The sequence below is a fragment of the Pinus tabuliformis genome, chromosome 8 (assembly GCF_031772625.1).
Source record: "Pinus tabuliformis cultivar Carrire ecotype Pingquan chromosome 8, CPIR1, whole genome shotgun sequence".
In the NCBI taxonomy this organism is placed as follows: Eukaryota; Viridiplantae; Streptophyta; class Pinopsida; order Pinales; family Pinaceae; genus Pinus; species Pinus tabuliformis.
Genome location: NC_142294.1, coordinates 1,270,645,786 through 1,270,667,339, shown reverse-complemented (window position 1 = coordinate 1,270,667,339; position 21,554 = coordinate 1,270,645,786). Strand labels below are relative to the sequence as shown.

Sequence of the window (21,554 nt, the reverse complement as noted above, 5' to 3'; positions counted from 1 at the left end):
GGAAGGAAGTGTTATACCACCATTCAGCCAGAGGCAACCATTTGACCCATTGTGTTTGTTTATCAGATACAAAGCAATGAAGATATCCTTCCAAACATTTGTTTACTATCTCAGTTTTCCCATCAGATTGAGGATGATAAGATGAGCTATGAGCTAACTGAGTACCAAGACAAGAAAATAATTCTGTCCAAAAATTTCCAGTGAAAATGGGATCTCTGTCACTTACAATAATCTTTGGGTTTCCATGTAGCTTTTGAATTGTTTCCATAAATGCAGTAGAAACTGTACTGGCTTTAAATGGATGTGATAATGCACAAAAGTGTGCATACTTGGTAAGTCTGTCAACTACCACCATGATGACACTCTTTCCCTCAGACTTGGGTAAACCTGTGATAAAATCCATTGAAACCTCCTCCCAACGTTGGCTTGGAATGGATAAAGGTTGTAATAGACTCGGTGTCTTAATTGTTTCAACTTTATTTTGTTGGCAAACCAAACATTCCGCCACAAACTTTTGAATATCTGATTTAAGGCCATCCCAAAAAAATTCCTTCTTAACCCTGTGGTAAGTTTTTAAAAATCCTGAGTGCCCTCCTAAGGGAGAAGTGTGCAATTCCATAAGAATCTTTTGTTTTAGCTGGGAATTCTTACAGAGGTATAAGCGATCTTTGTACCATAATGAATCATTTTGCCAGATAAATGTATCAGAAGTACTGGAATCTTGTTGTAGTTTTCGAATAAGTGCCCACACTTCTTTGTCATTCTTCCATTCCTCCCTTGCTTCGTTTATCCAATCTGGTTGGATAATAGAAATAGCACACAACAATGCTTCCACATCCTCATCCTTTCTTGAGAGTGCATCTGCCACCACATTTTGCTTCCCTTTTTTGTAGATGATTTCAAAGTCATAACCCAACATCTTTGTGACCCACTTTTGTTGCTCTTCAGAGGATAATCTTTGTTCTAAAAAGTATTTAAGGCTATCATGATCCGTTTTTACCTTGAAGTGTCTTCCCATTAGGTAGGGTCGCCATTTCTTAAGTGCATGGAGTATTGCCAACATTTCCTTCTCATAAATAGCTTTGCTTAAAAACTTTCCCTTGATTGGACGACTTTCAAAAGCAATGGGTCTTTCATCTTGCATTAGAACAGCACCAATTCCATTTCCTGAAGCATCACATTCCACAATAAAGGTTTTTGTGAAGTCCGGTGTAGCTAAGACCGGTGCTTGGCACATTGCCTCTTTAAGATGTTCAAAGGCCTTTGTTGCTTCCGAAGTCCATGAAAATGAATCTTTCTTCAATAATGTTGTTAGAGGTGTTGCTATTCTCCCATAATTCTTAACAAACTTGCGATAATACCCTGTCAACCCAAGAAATCCTCGCAGATGCTTTATGGATGTGGGGATTTTCCATTCCTTAATGGCTTTAATTTTGCTAGGGTCTACCTTAACTCCTTCATGAGATACAATATGACCCAAATATTCCACCTCCTGGACTCAAAGAAACATTTGGATCTTTTTGCATATAATTGTTTCTCCTCCAATAGTTGTAGCACCCTATCAACATGTTCAACATGATCCTTCCAAGACTTGTTGTAGATTAGTATATCATCAAAAAATACTAACACAAATTTTCTAAGGAATGGTTTGAAAATTGAATTCATCAAACCTTGAAATGTTGAAGGTGCATTGGTAAGGCCAAAAGGCATGACCAAAAATTCATAATGACCCTCATGAGTTCTAAATGCCGTTTTTGGAATGTCTTCAACCTTCATTCTGATTTGATGATATCCTGAACGAAGATCCAACTTGGTGAAGTAAATTGATCCATGCAATTCATCCAGTAATTCATCAATAATAGGAATGGGGAACTTATCTTTAATAGTGAGCTTGTTGAGCTCCCTATAATCCAGACACATGCGCCATGATCCATCCTTCTTGTGCACCAATACTACTGGAGCTGAGAAAGAACTTTGACTTGGTTGAATTATACCAGCCTCTAGCATTTCTGCAACCATACGTTCAATTTCACTTTTTTGGACATAGGGATATCTGTACGGCCTGATGTTTGGAGGAACACTTCCTGGAATCAGATGAATAGCATGATCATGATCACGCATAGGTGGGAGACCCTTGGGAGTCTCAAATACCTTGGAATGATTGTCCAAGACTTTTTGGAGATATGGAGAAATAGATGATTCCAATGTGGAAACATCTAGCGAGCATAATTGTGCAATTACACCTCTTTGCTCCTTTTTTAGAAGCTTTGTCATCAAGGTTAATTTTAGGGGCGAATAATCACCCAAAGGCGAAATTTAAGGCTTTTTATATTTTAATGGGGCGAATTTTTAATTAAAATAATATTTTTTTTTTTATATAATTAACCCATATTTTATTTAAAAATTAATTTATTTTTTTATTTTAGCCCAGGGCGGATAAACTAACCGAATTGTATTTGATCAAAATAGCCCCATTTTGATATTTGTGGAATCGTATTTGATCAAAATCGCCCCCATTTTGATTTACAGTTTGGATTTTCTGGTTTGGGAGTGGTTTGTGAGGGTCGATTTGGTCCCGGGAGTGGTTTGTGAGGGTTGATTTGGTCATGGGATGTTAGATTTATTTTGAAATGGAGGGCGGCTCCCTGTTTTGACGGATTCAGCCCGCTGTTTTGGTGTATATGGCTCCCTGGGTTCTTGTATAAAAATGGTTTTGAAATAGGTTTTTTCATCCTAGTTCACAAATCTAGCAGCAGCAGTTTCGGTGGGATATTCTTACATTTTCAGATTTCAATCCGCTTATTCTTCTCTGGTTTCGGTATCCATTGTTTCTTGGATTTGAATGGCTCATGCCACTGCAGCAGCAACAACAACAGTCGGTACTTTTGTTGGCTGAGCGCGAGAAATTAGGCCCCTTTATTCTCATGTTCGTGTAAAAGGTATATTAACTCTGCTGATATTCAAGCATGGGATAAGTAGCCGTGATCTGCACCATTTTTGCAGTAACTTTCTGGTCATTGCTGTTTTATCTGTTGCTTATATCACGCCTATTTCGTTAAATGTCTGTTTCTTTTTCCTTTGGTGTTCCCTTTCATTCTGTTATCTTTCTTATAGCTGTAGATTGTGCTCATTTTTGTGCAATCCAGATGTGTTCTTGGGTGTTTAATGTCAAAATACGCTGTCATTTTTATTTTCAGGGTTATTTTATCAGATGATAGGTTAATTTCAAATTTCAATTCGCTGAATATGTTGTGCTTCTTTGGCACAGTACGTCATATTGTTTCTTGCGGTGATAAGGGCCAGAGCAGTTGGTGCCGGCAATGATTGTTGGAACCTTCAACATAGGAAATCGCAAACATATGCATCGAGTGGCCTTGTCACATAATTTTGGTGTATCATATTGTGATCTCAAGTTAATATGCAATGATATTTCTGTCCCTAATAATCTCTGATGGAAGAAATTCTACAACGTACTATACTACTATTGTGGTTCTTGTGTTGATAAATCTCCTTTGCCCATTGAAATAACTACTTCAGCTAATTCTTGGTAACGATGGTCACACAATGCCCTATGAATAGTAGAATTTCCTTAAGAATCTGCAGTCCAATGAAAGAAAGTCCATCCATGTGCATATCGAAAGTTAATCCCAGTACCATCATCGATTGCACACTCAATTTGTTCCCACTGCTCTTCGCTTGCTGCTTTCAAACACAAAATAATAGAATTTCCTTAAGAATCTGCAGTCCAATGAAAGAAAGTCCATCCATGTGCATATCGAAAGTTAATCCCAGTACCATCATCGATTGCACACTCAATTTGTTCCCACTGCTCTTCGCTTGCTGCTTTCAAACACAAAATAATATCTTTGACTATAACATCTTCATACTATGTATGATCAAAATTTGAACTTGGTTTTATTCCAGAGTGAAGCATGTGAGCAGATTGAGCATGCAACAAAATTTCCTCGTAGCCTTGCTTGGCATCCATAGACTCTAGAAGCGTTTCCATTCCCAATATTAGATTTCTCCTTATTATCCACAAAATTACCCTTACAGAATCAATTAAGACAATGTCATCTTTGTTGTTCGGGTCAGATTCACTAGAAGTATTTGAATATGGAAATTTTCCCATCTTTACAGAAGTATCTATATCCCACAATAATGCACAAGTCTCATCAAACCCTGAGGCATCAATGTTATCCAAGGAAAAATCCATAGCTTCTTTTATTTGATTTCTTTCCAGGGTGAAGGCTTTCAATGTGTCTTCAAATCCGCCTTTTTGTTTGTCAATTGAGGAGCGCTCTAGATCAACCCACCCACTCTTTCCAGCAGTATAAGTTGCACTACAACCTTTCTCCTTTTCTAGACTTCTCATGCCTTCTTGTTGGGATAAAAGTGGTGGTATCCATTGTCCACTTTCAGTTACCATGGTGAAAAGCCTTGTCTACGGTGTTTGAAGTAGTTTTTCTTGAGAAAATGAATAGGTCGGAAAAATGTAGTATGTATGCTCCTTTAATCTAAGGTCAACTAAGAAATTCATCAATTGAAGGTCACGTCCCCTTCCCATTATTTCTTGCTTATAAGCACAACTACAATCAACCACACACATTGCCATGGTGTCGATCATGTTCATTTGATGCTCATCATCTTGGAAAGGAAGTGTAACCAATTCACCCTAGCTAAACTCTTGCATTTCATCCTCGACTGCCTTACCATCTGCTTTGGTCATGAAAACAATGAAACTGATGTTCCATTGCCTTATTCGTTCTTCTTCCATTCTCGGCTGCCTCATTCTATTAATGGCATTAGGACTAGGCCAATCTAATGTCAGTGAAAGACAATTCTCATCCACCTGGCGCACTAGACTTTTTATATAAGGATTAGTTGTCTGAAGATCTTCATTATCAAGTATACTAATTGGCCTTCTACTTGAATTAATCTCATTGGCTAGTTCATCGAACCAACTTACCAGTTGTGAGACTACCTCAAAACTCAGATTTGCAAAATCCAGCTCTATGTCTGAAGATTCTTTTTGCATGATTGTTAACTTTGGATGTGAAATGACCAGGCTATGTTCCCTTGGAGTAGTATCTATAAGCACAGAATAGCTGGTGGAAATGAGTTCAACCATGGACTTGGAAGGACCTCCATTATCCCAAGGCAATTTTCTACTCCGACAACAACAGATAATTGTGGTATTTTCTCAAACAAATGTGTAGCCTACTTTTGCAGGAGTCTTTCAATTCTCTCTTGCCTCATTAAGAATACAACAATGTCACCAAAATCCTCCCTTATAAAATTATGGAAGACAGTTACCAATGTTGTGTTAATATAATCTGGTTCTACGTTGTAAATATGTAGAATTTATACAACATATCGTTGTTCATTAGCCATGAAGTTTGCCAAAACATTCAGTGCATCTTCATCTGGAGCTATAAGAAGTTATCCTTTTGTTCTATTCTCAAGTGACTGCTTGTTATTGGAAAGCTTAATCCCATGACAATGTTCTTTGAAAACCATATGTGTGAACATGGATTCAGAATCCACATATTGGTTTTGTTCTTCAGAAATGCATGTACCTGCAATAGACCTCAATTTAGCCTCTGCAACATTTTTGAGCATGACCATGGCAATTCCCACCTCGTTTATTGTTTTCTTATCATTTGGAAAATTGAAGGAAACTGTTTGAGAACCTTTGACATCCCCTGCATTATATATCAGTTGGATCCCACAAAAAGGAGCAGCAACCAAATTTACCATATTCCATTCCATATAAATACCCCCAGAATTTGTCAGAGCCTGAGGATGATTTTCCTAAATTTGAAGGTAGTTCTGGTAACAAGCAATTTCTTCGTCCACTTTCCCCATAAATTTTCAATGCATCACCCAGGTTATTCTATACCTCCAAAAAGATGGAGTCCAGGATGATAGAATATTTCTAGAGTGGTAATGCCAACTCTTGTTCATAAAAAGCGTTGGATAAATACCCGAAGGCAAATAGATAGTCAATACACAATTGGATTGTTGGTTGGTAGCGCAAAATTACATCTTGAAGCTCTCTCATAGCCTTTAATACATTTCCTTGGCTCAATTGAACATCCAAATATAGGCTTCAACCTGATTGCCCCCTTATAATAAACAAGGGCCTTCTGTAAACCCCCTGCTTCCATTAATAGCCCAGCCAAGCACAAATACTCCAGTCCAAATGATGATGATGCTACGGGTCCCTCAAAAAGTATAAAAACTTCATTCACTAGGCAACGCAATTATTGCATAGTTCTAACTGGGGTAACTTTACCCTTAAATTCCTTTTCTGGCAGTGGCCCTTTCTGCATTGACAATTCTTACTTAGACAATATGTTCATTGAATTCTCCATAGGCATGAAAATAGATAATTTCTGCAAACTTCATTCTTACCTCTGAAATCCTGTTTATGGTTAGAATAAGCACCAGATTTTCAATATGGCTTCTTCCATTTGCCCAATCTATAATCAGTTTTGAATCCCCCATATCTTAGAGACCATCAATTCCTTTTTAAGTTGCACATTTCAGAAGTAACCATAAAGTGTAAAACTCAGCTCTATTATTAGTCCTCTGGTCTGTTGCATACTTGAAAGAAACATAACGTTTTTCTATTAAATACAAAATGCTACTAGTTTCACATTTCCTTGGAGTTCCTTGATAGGCACTGTAAAAAAAAACCAGCCTTATTTTTGTTGATCTGTGGAACCTTAAGAATTCTTGGACGTTTGACTTTTTCAGGTTTTCATGACCCTCCATAGGCATATCTAATTTGATGGCATACCTGAGTTGAAGGATTATCTATATCTTGGAATATCATGTGATAAAAGAAATTCTTGTATGTAGTGATTTGACCTTCGAAGTAATATATGCAACATATCTCAAATAAAAATTCATTTGTTGTCATTGGTGGCTTGCCAAACCTATTGCTCTAAGTCCAAGGGTTGACTTAGTTTATTATCTATATTTTAGAGAGAATGTAAGCATCCTCATCAATTCTGCCATATTGCATATTCCTGCCCCTATTAGATATGCCATGCAAATATGTGTGGACTTCAGTTTGAGTGCCAATAGACTACTGCGATATGAGGTGATTAAAATGAGAATGAGAACCTACGCCTATATACCCTAGGCAAGTGCCCCGAGTTTGGGAAAACCCGAGTTGTTGGCTACAGTATTAGGGTGATCCAAACCTATTACTCTAAGACCAAGGGTTGACTTAGTTTATTATCTATATTTTAGAGAGAATGTAAGCATATTCATCAATTCTGCCATATTGCATATTCATGCCCCTATTAAATATGTCATGCAAATCTGTGTGGACTTCAGTTTGTGTGCCAATAGACTTCTGTAATATGAGATTATTTAAAATGAGAATGAGGGTCTACTTATATATCTCATAAGTATTTCTCGTATTCAGTGTTGTAAGTAGTAGGATCTTCAAAACGCTAAATGAGCTTTGTGTACAGGCTCAGGGAAACAAAAGCGATCCTTTTCAATTTCGAAAGCTTGCTTTTCTTCCTCAATCTTAGTCACATGCTTGATTTCTGATTCATGAAGTGGAACATCAAACAAAGGGCCATCGAAACTAGCTCTGTTATCATGTACTGAATTCTGTCAATCATGCATATCACTAATGGGAATCCCATTTCTTAGGCAGAGACCTGAGTCGTTGGCTATAGTATTAGGGTGATCCAAACCTATTGCTCTGAGTCCAAGGGTTGACTTAGTTTATTATCTATATTTTAGAGAGAATGTAAGCATCTTCATCAATTCTGCCATATTGCATATTCTTGCCCCTATTGATGAGGCAAGAATATGCAATATGGCCAGGGTTATACAGCCGCTGCTAGCAATTCTTATGGTGGAATATACAATACGGGTGACAGTCATAACAGGAATGATAATCATGGTCGAGGTTACACAGCCTCTGCTAGCAATTCTTATCGTGGAACCTACAATAAAGGTGAAAGATACAATGCCAATGAGAATTATGGTCAGGGTTATACAGCCTCTGCTAGCAATTCTTATGGTGGAACTTATATGGGCAGTAAGAATAATGAGCAGGGTTATCCCATGTCTGCTTCCAATAGTTATGGTGAAAGATGCTATGGCAATCAGAATCATCATAGCTATGATAGTTCACACCAACAAATTCAGTCTTCTGTCTCTATTGATGGGTACCATGGCTACCAAGGACGAATGGGCATTCACCAGCAAAATGGTAGAACAAATTCCTACTTAGATCAGGATAGCATGATGCCATTTGGCAATAGGAGTCAGCACGCAGTGAGAAATTCTCAATCCTATGTTCTTCCAAGATATGGAGGTTACCAGCAGTAATATCCAGCCTATAAACACCAAATGCTGCGTCCATCTGAGGGTGCAGGACAAGAAATTCATCAGAGACAAACTTACTCAAATTCCGAACACAGTGTTCAATAAATATTCAGTTTTAATGCAGAAAAGTAATGATGACCGATAATGACAGGCCAAGGCTTTTGGGCCCAGGTCATCTGTAGCAGGTCTTTAGAGGATTGTGTATTTAGAATTTGGTAGCTTGTCTGTAAAACGTTGAAAATCCCGTGTTCTAAGTTTTTACAATCCTGTGTTCTGTTAGCAACAGTGTCTTTGTTGAATTTCGATCTCTGTCATTAACATTCAGAGTCTAAGGATTGCAATTTCAATTTTATTCTAATATAAATTATTTTATTCTAATTATATTATGGTTTTGTTCCAGTTGCGCTTTTATAAAGTTGTTAAATCATAAAATTATAAATGATTATTCAAGATGTACAATAAGTTTTGAGTTGCCGTAAATGCCGTGCAACTTTGTGCACTAGGATTTTCGTTACTGAACAAGTCGCGGTATTACTGCTGTCATTGGTTCGCAGAGAATTATGCGTTGGAAGGAAAATAAAATAGATTGTAAGGGACGAAAACCCAAAATTGAAGTTATGAGAAATTAATTTTTTTATTAAATCGAGTACAAACAAGGGAGTGAGGATTAAGCAAAATAAGTGGAGGATTAGATAGGCAAATCCTTCATTAGCAATTTGCGAAAATAGTTGCATCTAAAGTTTGATAATATGAATACCAAACGTGCCAAAAACAAAAAAGAGAAGAATTATTATAGTTTTGGTTTTGGAATATGCAGGCAGGGTAACAATATAGAATCCAAGCACCACACAAGTGACTGTTGGTGATGAACAATCCATTATAGCCTCACCCCTCCCCTAAAATTTTTCCTTGGACCGGTGAGCAAGATAGATCATCCTGTAGTTATTATTTTTTGTTTCATTAGTTTAAGGTTGTGGATTAAATTGTTCAAATCCTAAATGCATTCATTAGTTTGCATGAGATCAAAAATCCATCTCTTCAAAATCATTTACAATGATGCTTGTCATAAAAAGGTATGAGATGCATGAGTAATTTTTGTTATGTTTAGAAAGTTAACCCAATTTTCCCTTAACAATACTCAAAACTCATTATGGTCATTAGGGCTACTATTTTATGCAAACTAAACTTCAAAGACACTTGCACTTGCAAAAGTATATAAATATCTAGTGGTGGACTTTCTCATGTCAATATTTCCAGCCATTTATGCATCTCTATAACCTTCAAGCGCAACATTTTTATTATCAAAAGATAAAACATAATTACTAGTACATTTGAAATACCTTAAAATTCACTTTACTACTTGCCAATGTTCTTTGTCTGGATTTGCAAGGAATCTACTCACTACTCGAATTGAATGTGCACTATTTGGTTGGCTACATACCATGGCGTACATCAAGTTGCCAACAACTGAAATGCAAGGGATTTTACTCATTTCCTCATACTTATAATCAGAAGGTTAGCCACTACATTTTGTTATTTCTATCATATGATCTATATGCCCAATATTTGTTGCATTGGATTTGTTACCCAGTGTTAAAACGACCAGATAACAACCCTATGATGACCCATAAATAGATTTACATCAAAGCTTTCCACCTCTACTTTGGTCAGTGCACTCACATTTGGCATGTCTTGGAGGAAGGTTGATAATCTATTGCAAGGTACACTATCCATTTTATAATCATCTGATTTCATTTAATGTTTTGGGGAATACTAATATATTTCACAAGCCAAGCTGGATAATTGGTTTCTCTTGATTGTAACCTTGTTCATATGTTTCACTGGGGAAATTTCAATTTCTCCTTTAATGCAATTTCTCCTTTAATTGCATTGATGTGCCATAGAGCAATGCAATGCATCTGGATACTTGAAGTCTTGGAATTGCAGAGCAGCATTTGCTTGATTCCTTGGTAGCTGTTTGAAGATCCTAACCAAACTGATGTTTCTTTCAGAATTGTGGTTCTTTGTCATAGTAGTATAGTACGCTGTTCCTGAGATTACCTTTGGTTCTGTTATGAGATCTGTAGAGAATTGTTGAGCAAGGGGGAGGATAGCTTCATCTTAAAGCATCCCTCTACCCAACGTTAAGCTTGATGGGAAGAATTATCCTATCTTCAAGTGAAGGGTGCTAAACATATAATTGAAGAATTGATTGTTAAGACTTGTGGAGGGTAAGAAGACAAATTGCACTGTTGCTAAAGAATTAGTAAAGCTATAAGACAAATTGCACTGTTATATAGAGTGTCTATACAACAGTCTATATATTACAACTAAGTACAATGTGGAGAATAGGAAATGGAGAGAAAGTGAGAATAGGTGAAGATCCCTAGGTGAGGTTTAAAAGGCTCCAGGAGATTAATGAAGAAACTATTGAGACCCTGCATAACAATGGCACACAATCAAGCTGATATTGTGGATCCAAATTTGACCACCATGCAGAAACAGCACTAGATATCAGCAAGGTCAACAGGTTTGGAAGGATATTCGTTTGACAATCGAGTTGGCTATGTTAACAACTTAACATATTGCATTGTTGCAACTAAGTACAATCAAAATTAGAGATAAGGAGGATGAATTAAATTGGTCTAACAACCTTGATTCAGTCCGCTACACAGCAAAGCTTGGTTACAAAGCAGTGCTCACAGAGAAAACATAAGGGGAGCCAGTATGCTGGTAGAGAAGCATATGGAAAATCAAAGACGAAGTCAAAACTAAGTTGTTTAGAAAAAAGATATTGAAATTTAACTGAGGATATAAACCTAGGATACCTACCACAGTCCGGGTAGAATTTGAATATTTTTCTAAATTCTTAACCAGACCATATAAGGGTTCCCCTACATATTAGCATCACTAGTTGTACTTTGTAGTCCCATTTACCTATCTGTCAGGCTTTATTTAGACTTAAATAAAATTATCTTGCCTTATCTACATTGTTTCTTAGCCTTATATCTTATGCTACAAAATTAGATAGAACTTTGTAATAAAGGCAGGACAACCTTTCAATCTGAGTCTTGACTTGCAGAATCCTACAAGTTGGTCAGGCTTAAATTTTTTTGTTGGCAGGTATTGAACGATGATACTATATCTATAAAATATATTTCTTCTGTACTAACTGTATTGCCTAGAATATTTTGGTCATTGAAGTTGTGGGTTGGCAGGCTCTAATAGCCCACTTGGAGCACAACCCCTTGAAAAATTCGGCTTTAAGAAGAATTACATGAGAAAATTGTTGTCACTTAGATGTCAGTAAAAACAGGTAGGTCTTTAGACTTTTGATCATAGTTGAGAACATTCCTGAGATAACTTTCTTTGATACTCCAGACTATAAAATTTCTGAGAATGCTGCAAAATGGAAAAACTGGAACTAGACATGCTTAAACCTTCTGCACTCCTCAAAATAGTTCCGCTTACACTGTTTGATTTATAAAACAGAGAATGCCAAGCCAACTGAGCAATGGCATTCATCAACTCCTATATCTTCAGACTTGATTGTTTCTCTTGAAATCTCATCTTCCGAAGGCTAGTGATTGGTCAGAAAGAAGCCTTGACTTTCAGTAGATGAGCTTTTCTCTAAACAAACCTCTTGATGTGGAAGTAATAGTGGCTTTCCTTGACCCTGTCAAGACTTCCAAATTAAGCTTTCCATCTTATTATATTTTAACCATTTATTTTTCACATGCTAAGGGATGGAGGCTCTACCCTTTCCATACTTAGATTTCTGGTTGTTCAAATTTCTTCCTCAGGTAGCAATACCCTTTCATTTGGCTTAGCATTAGCTTTTGAGTTTTGGGCATGGTAGACATACTGTAAGCTAGCTTGGGAGGAGGGGACCAGGTCCTGAATCCGTCAACCAACTTCTGTAGGAAATTAGGAATAATTCAAATAAAGTGATGTTGTTTCAATGTTATACAAATGAATTATTATATTTTATGTCTTAAAATTTAATAGTTTCCCATTATCATTGTTAAATAATTTTTGTGAAATTCCATTTTGCCTCAAAATTCAATTTCTGATATATGTTCTTTCAATGTTGACTCAACAATTATTTTGCAAAGTATAATTCTATTTTCTATGAACAAGTGAATTTATATGAAGCATATCTCAACGCTTGAAAACTGTTGATGCAGGTTTGCAGATCGATTGGAAATTTTACTTGTGGAATATTTAGTGAGATGTCAAAAGATAATCATGGGAAGAAACCATCAAGGCAAACAGATGTATTATCATACTTTCAAAAGGCTCCATCCAAAAATACACATCCTCTTCATGATTCAAGCTCCTTTGAACAATCTGTTACTGAGAAAGAGGTTAACTCTTGTGGAAATGCATTTGATATCCATACGATGGATGAAGAAATAGGTTCCTCAAGTGGTCAGAGTGAGATAAATGCAGTTTCAACAGAAATTGGTGATGAAAATGTTAAAGATTTTTCCTTGGAAAGTGACACAATCCATTCGCGGAAAAGGAAAAGAGGCCAGTGGGCCATAGGAAGAAAATTCCAAGAAAATTGGGTCTCAAGTTTTCCATTTATTGAAGAAATACCTCCTACAAATGAGAAAGAGCTTTTCCGACAAGTTAGATGTATTGCGTGTAGTTGGAAAACTCAAAAGGAAGTGAAATTTCAGATGAAGCTAGATACGGTACAAAAGCATGCAGGAAAGGTGTATGAAAAGAAAATTGTAAATGGTAAAGAGAAATCTATTGTTAGATGGAAATCTTCCAAGGAATGTCGACATGTTGAATATGCAGAAGAATATAAAAAATATTTATTATGTAAGAGGAAACTTGAGGCGGACGGAGGAACCATCATATCTCTATTTGAAAAGACGATGGAAAGAAATTTGTTATCCAAGACGATACAATTGAGCACTGTATTTCACATCTTATCTAAAGGTCGTCCTATGACAGATTATCCAGATCACATGAAATTACTATCTTTTCTTCAAGTGCCAAACTTTCCATCTTCTCATTGGTCTGTAACTAGTGGTTGGGGATGGGCAGGATATCTAGCTCAAGTAGAAAAGGATGATTTGAAAGAGAAGATTGCAAATGCTAGGTTTTTGGCATTGTCTTTAGATGAGGTTACAGCTATAGATAATACTTCATGGATTTGCATGAGCATTTATATGGTTAATGACCATATTAGACATTCCTATCTACTTGGGATTAATAAGATGAGAGAGACTTCTACAGCTGAAAATATTTATGAACTTGTTCTTAATGGATTGAAGGAAAGTGGTATGGATGAATTAATGATTGCAAAAAAGTTGGTATGTGTTGGAGTAGATGGAGCAGCGGTAATGCAAGGACAAAGGAATGGCCTTTGTGTTAGGCTACAACTATCAGCTTCACCATATATGCTTAATATTCATTGTATGGCTCATAGGATGAATCTTGCATTTAAAATAGTAAGCAAGTTTCCATCAGTTTCAAAAGTTGAAGATCTTGTACGTGAGACTCATGCATACTTTTCTCGTAGTCCCAAACGATATTTAGAGTTTCAACAATTTGCAGATGGTATTACGGATGGAAAAAAACTACTGAAAGATGTTGATACAAGATGGATCTCATTAAATGGACCAGCTCAAAGACTATTTAGTGAGTTCAAATCTTTGGTAGGGTTGATGTATGAAAATCGCTATAATGTAGACAAAGCTCAAGATCTTCTTTTTCAACTAACTAATATAGAGACATTATTGACATTGGCTGGAATTCTTCCTATGCTACATGAAATGAATGTCCTCGTGAAAATGTCTCAGAATCGCACAATGTATATTGCGGAATACACAAATGCAAGAAAGTCAGCATGTCTTGCATTGGATAATTTGTATATGATGCCAGACTCTTTTACTGGTCCAGAGTTTAAAAGTTGGACTGAGATCATCAATATAGAAAATACTGAAATTTTTTTTACCTTTGATGAAAAAGGGATACTATGTATCGTAGTGCGTGGGTATATGGTTCCCTTTCATTATATTAGTAAGACAGGACGAATCACCAAAGATTGCCCCGTGTCAAGAGACCAATTTGATAATATTGTGATTTCAGTGAGACAAAATTTGATAGAAATTGCAAGATCACTATCATTAGAGATAAGAGAACGATTTCCTCGAGATGAATTGTTGGAGGCCATGTGTGTGGTATACCCTCAATATTGGAACAATTGTCAATGTCGAAGAACTTTAAAAGCTGATTTTCAAAAAAGATTAAAATGTTTAGTAGACCATTTTTGCAAGAAAGTCTGGATACATGGAGAACAAATTGAAGGTATTTTAGATTCATCAAAATTGTATCAACAAGGTGGACGCTTTGCTGAAACAATGTGGAAGCAATATCCTTTTTTGGAGAATCCTAATGAAAATGGTGCTATAACAAGATTATGGACTACTTTAAGTGCTAGCCAATACCTGCAAGAAAACATATCAGAATATTTCAAATTAGCAGATTTGTGTCAAACCATGATTTTGGGATCAGTGGAGGATGAGAGAATGTTTAGTGCATTATCATTCTTGAAGTCAAAGTTGAGGAACAAGCTTGATAAACATGTGGATACATGTTTAAGATTATATGTAACAAAGTATGACATTGACAATTTTCCATATGAAAGAGCGCTAACTCTTTGGCGATCAGATTGTGATAGAAGGGGAGAAAACAATATAATAAATCTATCTAATGAACTTGATATAGAACATAATGTTTTGGAGGCTCATAATGACAGTTCATTTAGAGAAGATCATGTTCACAATTTAGAAAATGAGGACCAAGATGAGAACTGGGAAATTGAACTACCCTAGGACTCTTATTTTGGTATACATGTTCCATTGATCATGCAAAATTACTATATGTCAACTTCAGGTAAAAATAGGTTCTATATTTGTATTTTTCATTGTAACATTGCAACAACATTATTTTGATGTGTGTTATTTTAAGATTGATGTTTCATATTTAATCATTACATTGTTTGTTTCTTATATGTGACAGGAAATAAAGCTGGATTTGGTGAGGTTGGGACCTATTTCTTTTCATTTTCTAGCCATTTCTTGTCAATGATTTGTCAGCCATGTTTTCAAGTCTTTTAGGTACTAAGTTGTTCGGGTCCCCACATGTCCTTAGGACCATTAAGGGATGAGATAACATGAGTCAGTCCAACTCATGCCCCGAATTTACTTTTTACCTATTGATGTAAGTGTTTTGTTACCACTTATCACCAACAAAATTCTACCATAACATAAACCAACTTGAAGACGACACTTCTCATCTTCCTTTTACATAAATGCTCTATGGATCTCCCTACTATACTTTTCTGAGACCAACGTCCCTTCTTGGTAGGTGACAGGTCTCTCCACCATACCACTAATCACACAATAGTAACTACTGCCTTCTATAAATCTCTCTAGTCTCAGTTATTTGTGTCCCTGTCACACTCGACCAATATAATCTTGCAGGTCTACTTTTTTATCATATCTTTATTTTTTGTTATTTTGTGTATTTAACATTAGTACCATCCAAGAGTAACGAGTTAGTGTTCTTTGGATTTGATCTTTGATTTGAAATGAAGTCAGATTTGATGAAGCTGGGACCTATTTCTTTTCACATAGACAGTGTCCTAGTATTAAATGATAAATAACTAATTTAAGAAGTCTAACGCTAAGCAACAATGGGCTTATTCAAGTACATGAAATTGTGTTGATGTCTAGCTCTAATATCTTAGAAAATTTTAGCAGTTTGTTTGTTGCTTGTTTAGAGGATTTTGTCAAGTTTGAAATTTTTGGTTTATTTTGGTCATATTTTTTTAGTCGCTTGACTTATTTCATGCATAGATCGACAGATCTAGTTTTATTTTTATAATTATTGTTGTTTTCTTTATATATTTGGTGGTTTGAGGAAAGATATTTGATTTCCTTTCACTTTGTGGCATGATTTCAACATCTTCACCTTTTAGAATATAGTAAAATATTATTCTTATTTTATGTTTTCTTGGAAAAGAATTATTGATATTTGGAAAGGGAAATAAGCCCTAGGTAGCTAAGCGAAGAGAAAAATGGTCTATGTACTAGGTTCCTGCGCATTCATCGTAGGAGACTATTGGCATGAGACCGACATTCCTTTTATGCAATTACACATTTTCAAGGCGGAGCTGAGTTTGCTGACTTGGGAAGAACACTGACAACTGATCATAATGCTAAGGAGATTATAATGTTGGTTTCAAAAACAAGATTGTGAAAATTGTTTGCACTAGTTCTTCTTTTGGTCATATTTACTACCAAATTTGTGTCTTGCTGATTTTTTACATTTGTAATGACCTTGTGCAGAGATGGTTTGAAGAGCCCGATGTTAGAGTGTGAAGACTCTCTACAAACCACAAGGACTACATTTTCTTGGAGGGCACTCGATGTTCTTGGTGTTGCTGAGTCTCTTCGCTCGAAGCGTAAATGGATACAATGGTCATTGGTATGGCCATAACATCACTTAATTTGATCCTCTTTACTAATCTCCTAATATCATTTCGATACATCAAATTGCTTTGTTTTCATGGAATCCAAAGATACATCAGTAATGTTATTTTGTCTTGGAAATACTAAATTATTTTGTTTTGGTATCACCCAGTTTGAGTTGTTCTTTGCAACTACCACTTGATCATTTAACAAGCATTTGAAATTCAAAGTGAAATAAAGCTCTTTTAGTTTTTTTCCAGAAGAAGATTAGATGTTGATTGATGTCATTTTCCAACAAATGTGGTATTTAAGTTACTTTCTTCTTGCAAGTCGATTTTACCGTTATTAGTACACTGCTAGTAGATTTGTTTGACATGATCATTTTCTTCAATTTTAGGGTCGACTAGCTTAATGATAGTGTCCTTTTGCTTCAGCTCATGTTCATTCATCAGTTCTCAATTGATTCTCTCTGTGTTCAAAATGGATTCAAGTAGCTTAGGAATTACATCGATTTCCATGTTCATTCATCAGTTCTCAACTGATTCTCTCTGTGTTCAATGGATTCAAGTAGCTTGGAAATCACATCAATTTCCTTTTATATTGTATTAAAATGTACAGGAATGTCATAGTGGAATTTCTTTCCACAACAATACTTCTTTGTAACTATGGACTTTATCTCAACTCAACTAGATTTCATTTCTAACAAGAGATTTCCTTAATAAATTCCTCTTGACAAATTTTTCTGTTATAAAACTTTGCAAAAGCATACCCTTGGTATAGCTCACTACACAAGAAAATTCATTTTTGAAGCATAATTCTTATACTTTCAACTTTCATTTCTCTGTATAGACTTTCTAGAAAATAAATTGCGTGTAAAGAGTCTATATTCCACTCTTGGATTCATTTTGTTCGAGAGTTATGTGAAGGACTAACGAACCTAGTAGTCACAGGACGAAACAAACCCTGAGGCAGTAAAAATTTGTACATGGGTCCACATTTGCTCCCGTTATGGTCCTTACAGAGAGTGCATTGAAGGTAGGTATGTTGCAGTTGGTAGAATATGACGAATGTGCTCCCTTCATGTTCTCTAAGACGACAACTTACAATTATTTGACAATTTCCTCATCCAAATGATTTTGAATGAGTAATTTCATCTAAATTTAACTGATTTTCAAACTGGGATTTAGTCTTCTTAATTTAACTGATTTTCAAACTGAGATTTAGTCAGTGTTATTGAGGAGTGAAATAGAAACTGATTTTCTCTTGTAGAGAATAACAAGGATTGGTGTGAGCTTATACTCTGCCTTATAGACCTTCAAATACAAATAAGCTCTTGTATCCCTATTTCAATCACATAATTTAAATGAATATAATGTCATTTTATTAGAAAAATGCAATGAGTATGAAATAGATCATCAGAATGGCCACTGTAGCCCAGGCTGGTGAGAACTTGAGTATTTTATATCTGACTAAACACATGCACGTGAAAAGAAACATCACCTGACACAGACATGAACAAGATAGAATCTAGATATTAGAATTTTGGGGAAAAACAATTGTGCCTTAACAGAGAGCTTCTTATCCTACACCACACATTTCACTCTTTCAAGGTGGAGTTACAAACTGAACATGCAATGACTGAGCTGCATGGTCACCAAAGTTGTAACACACCCAAAAAAACAATGCTTCATATCGGCTTCTCAATTATGTGTGTTTAGCATTAGTGATATAGTCTCTTCTGAACTTTTATTTCAAGTAGAAATTTGATTAAATTTCAAAAGTGCAAGAAATCACAGAAAACCCTCCGGCAGTAAATTGATAGGATAAATCTTCAAAAAAACCTGGAAGCTGTCCTGTTCATATTGTCCTGGACTTTTTAGCCAAGTTAATATGTCTGTAAAGAATACTATTTTATCCTAAGAAAAGATTGACACTTTGTTTATCACCAGATGAAAATAAATTAGAAGCAAAACATAAGGTTGGTGACAAATCCAAAACAAGTTGCAAGACTGTAACCCAATCTGCAAAACATCAAAAAACTGATTGTCCCAGAGTGGGATGCACTATGGGAAGCTGTGCTGTCCCATCTTTTACTAGTGTCAGCTTCATAGCACCTGCTTCCATTTCCAGCAGCTCTGTCTTTAAGAGAGCATCGACCTCTATCTTGATAGTGTTGTCATCAAGAGATTTGTAGCTGATTTCCATTTTTAATCTTTATGGCAGCTGTTTATAGTCTTGTAGGACTGAACGTATGGATGTTTCAAAGCTTCATTAGCTGTTATTCTTTTGTTTCCATCCACTTGTAACATTTGTTTCAGCAAATCCACACCTTCTAGACACCCAACATTTTTAACAAATCTTGTGAGGGATAAGAAAGGCTTTCCCGGATTTGGAAATATGATATCCAACTACTCCTTTACAGATTGCCCACGAAATAGCGGCTCACCGATGAACAATTCTGCCGACATGTTATTTGTTGCTTTTTTCTAGACTAGCTCTCACAAAGCATTTGAGTTGTTCCTGTTCCTGGTTGGTTTTTTTATAATTTTATAGACAAGTTCCATGTCGTGGAAATGTGAAAAAAGATAGTGATATTGCCACCATGTGGCTCTTATCATATATGGTTTTATACTTCTTCAAAAAATTCTCTAAGAGTTCACAATGCTAAAATTCACTAGGACTTTACAAAGTTTTATTATTTAGTGAAAGACTTGCCAAGTTCTTACAAGATTTTATAATTGAGTAAAATATTCGCCATGCCTGGTGAGAGATTCGCCAGAAAATTATATATACATATTATATTATTGATAAAATCGCCTTCCATTTTTCCTATATACCATGGAGATTCGCCCAATTATTATATTTATAAATTTGGGGGGGGTTCTTAAAATTTTCCCTGTTTGTCATACCATGAGAGCTGATTATCTTTCCTGGTTTCCCTGCAATACCCCTTAATTCAACTTCCTTTCCTTCCGTAGAAAATTTGATGAAAAGTTCTTGAAAATTAAAAGCTATTGTACCCAAGGATTGTAGCCATTGGACTCCTAGTACAACATCCGCACCTCCCATTGGAATGGAAAGCATTGGGCTAGTCAATACATATTCTCCCATGGATAGCTTGATATTATGGCACTTTCCAGAGCAATTTATTGTTCCTCCATTTGCAATCATCACTTGACACTCTGGTGCTGGATATAGGAAGCAATTCAATTCTTTTGCTACCCTACAATGAATAAAATTGTGGGTGCTTCCTGAATCAATCAACACTATTACCTTTTTCTTCTTGATTTGTCCTTCTATCTTGATGGTTTGAGGAGTGGTAATTCCCGCCAATGCATTACAAGATATGGTCGAATTTATTTGTTCTTCATCTAGGCTTTGTTCCTGGAGTATATCTTCTTCTTTTGACCTTTCTTGCTCCTTTCCTTCTTCCTCTTCACAATCTATGTAGAATAATTTCTTCTCAGCACACTTATGACCTTTAGTGTATTTGCTATCAAAACTGTAACAAAGCCCTTTTGCTCTTTTTTCTTCCAATTGTTGTGGTGTCAACCTTATAGGTTGTGGAAGACTGGGGGCAAAAACACTTCCGTCTTTATAGTTGTGAGTGGTATGCTTCCTGGTTGCCATAATTTTGCTTTCCATTTTTCTTGCTAACCTGAAAGGCTTCTCTAATGAATCAGGTTCCCAAAGGCGAACATCATGTTGGATATTATCCTTTAAAGACCCTATGAACACATCAATCCTATGCTCCTCTGGAATATCTTTTACCCTTATGTTCAATTTTTGGAACTCCTCAATGTGCTCCATTACTGAACCCTTTTGTTTGAGACTTATCAATTGGCTAAAAAAAGTGTTGCTTTTTGTATCTTCATAATGTGCTATCAATTCTTCCGTAAAAATTGCCCAAGTGATAAATTGTTTACGAGAGCAAAGCCATTGATACCATACAAACTAATTTGGTTCCAAATATACAGTTGCCATACGTACCTTTTGTGTGTTTTGCACATTATTGAGATCGAAGAATTTCTCCATCTGTAATATCCATGTGGCGGGATCCTTGCCATCAAACTTCCTCATATCGATTTTTGGAATATGGTGATTCTTCGATCCAACATTAGCGTCTATGGAATCATGATTAACATTTCTTTTGTTCTCATCATGAGTTTCCTTTACTACCTTTTCACCATTAGTGACCCTTTCTTGTAGCAACTTCTTCAATTCTTCCATGTCTGTCTTCATATCTATCTTCAAATCTGCCATGTCTCTCTTCAAATTTGTCTTCAAATCATCCATCTTAGCTTCCATGCCCTTTATCTTAGATTCCACGCCATTTATCTTAGATTCCATGCCATTTATCTTAGATTCCATGCCACTTATCTTAGCTTCTGTTAGCTTTTGTGAGCGTGACATTTGTTGCACTTGTTCTTGTAATTTTGATATATCATGTAGCATTTCTTCCTCTTCTTCATGGGTCATGCTAGAGCTTTCAGGTTCCTTACTAGGTGTTTGAATTTTCTTTCCTCGGGGCATCAGTTACCGATAATAATGCTTTATTATGCCCTTTGAATTCCGTTAAACCAAGCTTACACAAAAATTAAAAAAAAAAACTACACATCTTTTTCACTTTATAGAAGCCTGATATTGAATCTGATGTATCTCTGTAATTTCGGATCATCCAATTCTGAAATTGCTACC

At 35.9% G+C, this 21,554-nt stretch overlaps 1 long non-coding RNA gene and 1 pseudogene across 1 annotated transcript; both read left to right on the top strand.

The window, feature by feature from the left end:
• The first annotated feature begins 2,788 nt into the window (after nucleotides 1-2,788).
• On the top strand, nucleotides 2,789-16,884 carry LOC149240018 (uncharacterized). The gene is made up of 2 exons (XR_016245488.1): nucleotides 2,789-2,939; nucleotides 16,734-16,884. It is a non-coding gene; the product is annotated as an uncharacterized LOC149240018 (long non-coding RNA).
• LOC149240019 (uncharacterized) lies at nucleotides 7,840-8,550 on the top strand (annotated as a pseudogene).
• Nucleotides 16,885-21,554: the final 4,670 nt, after the last annotated feature.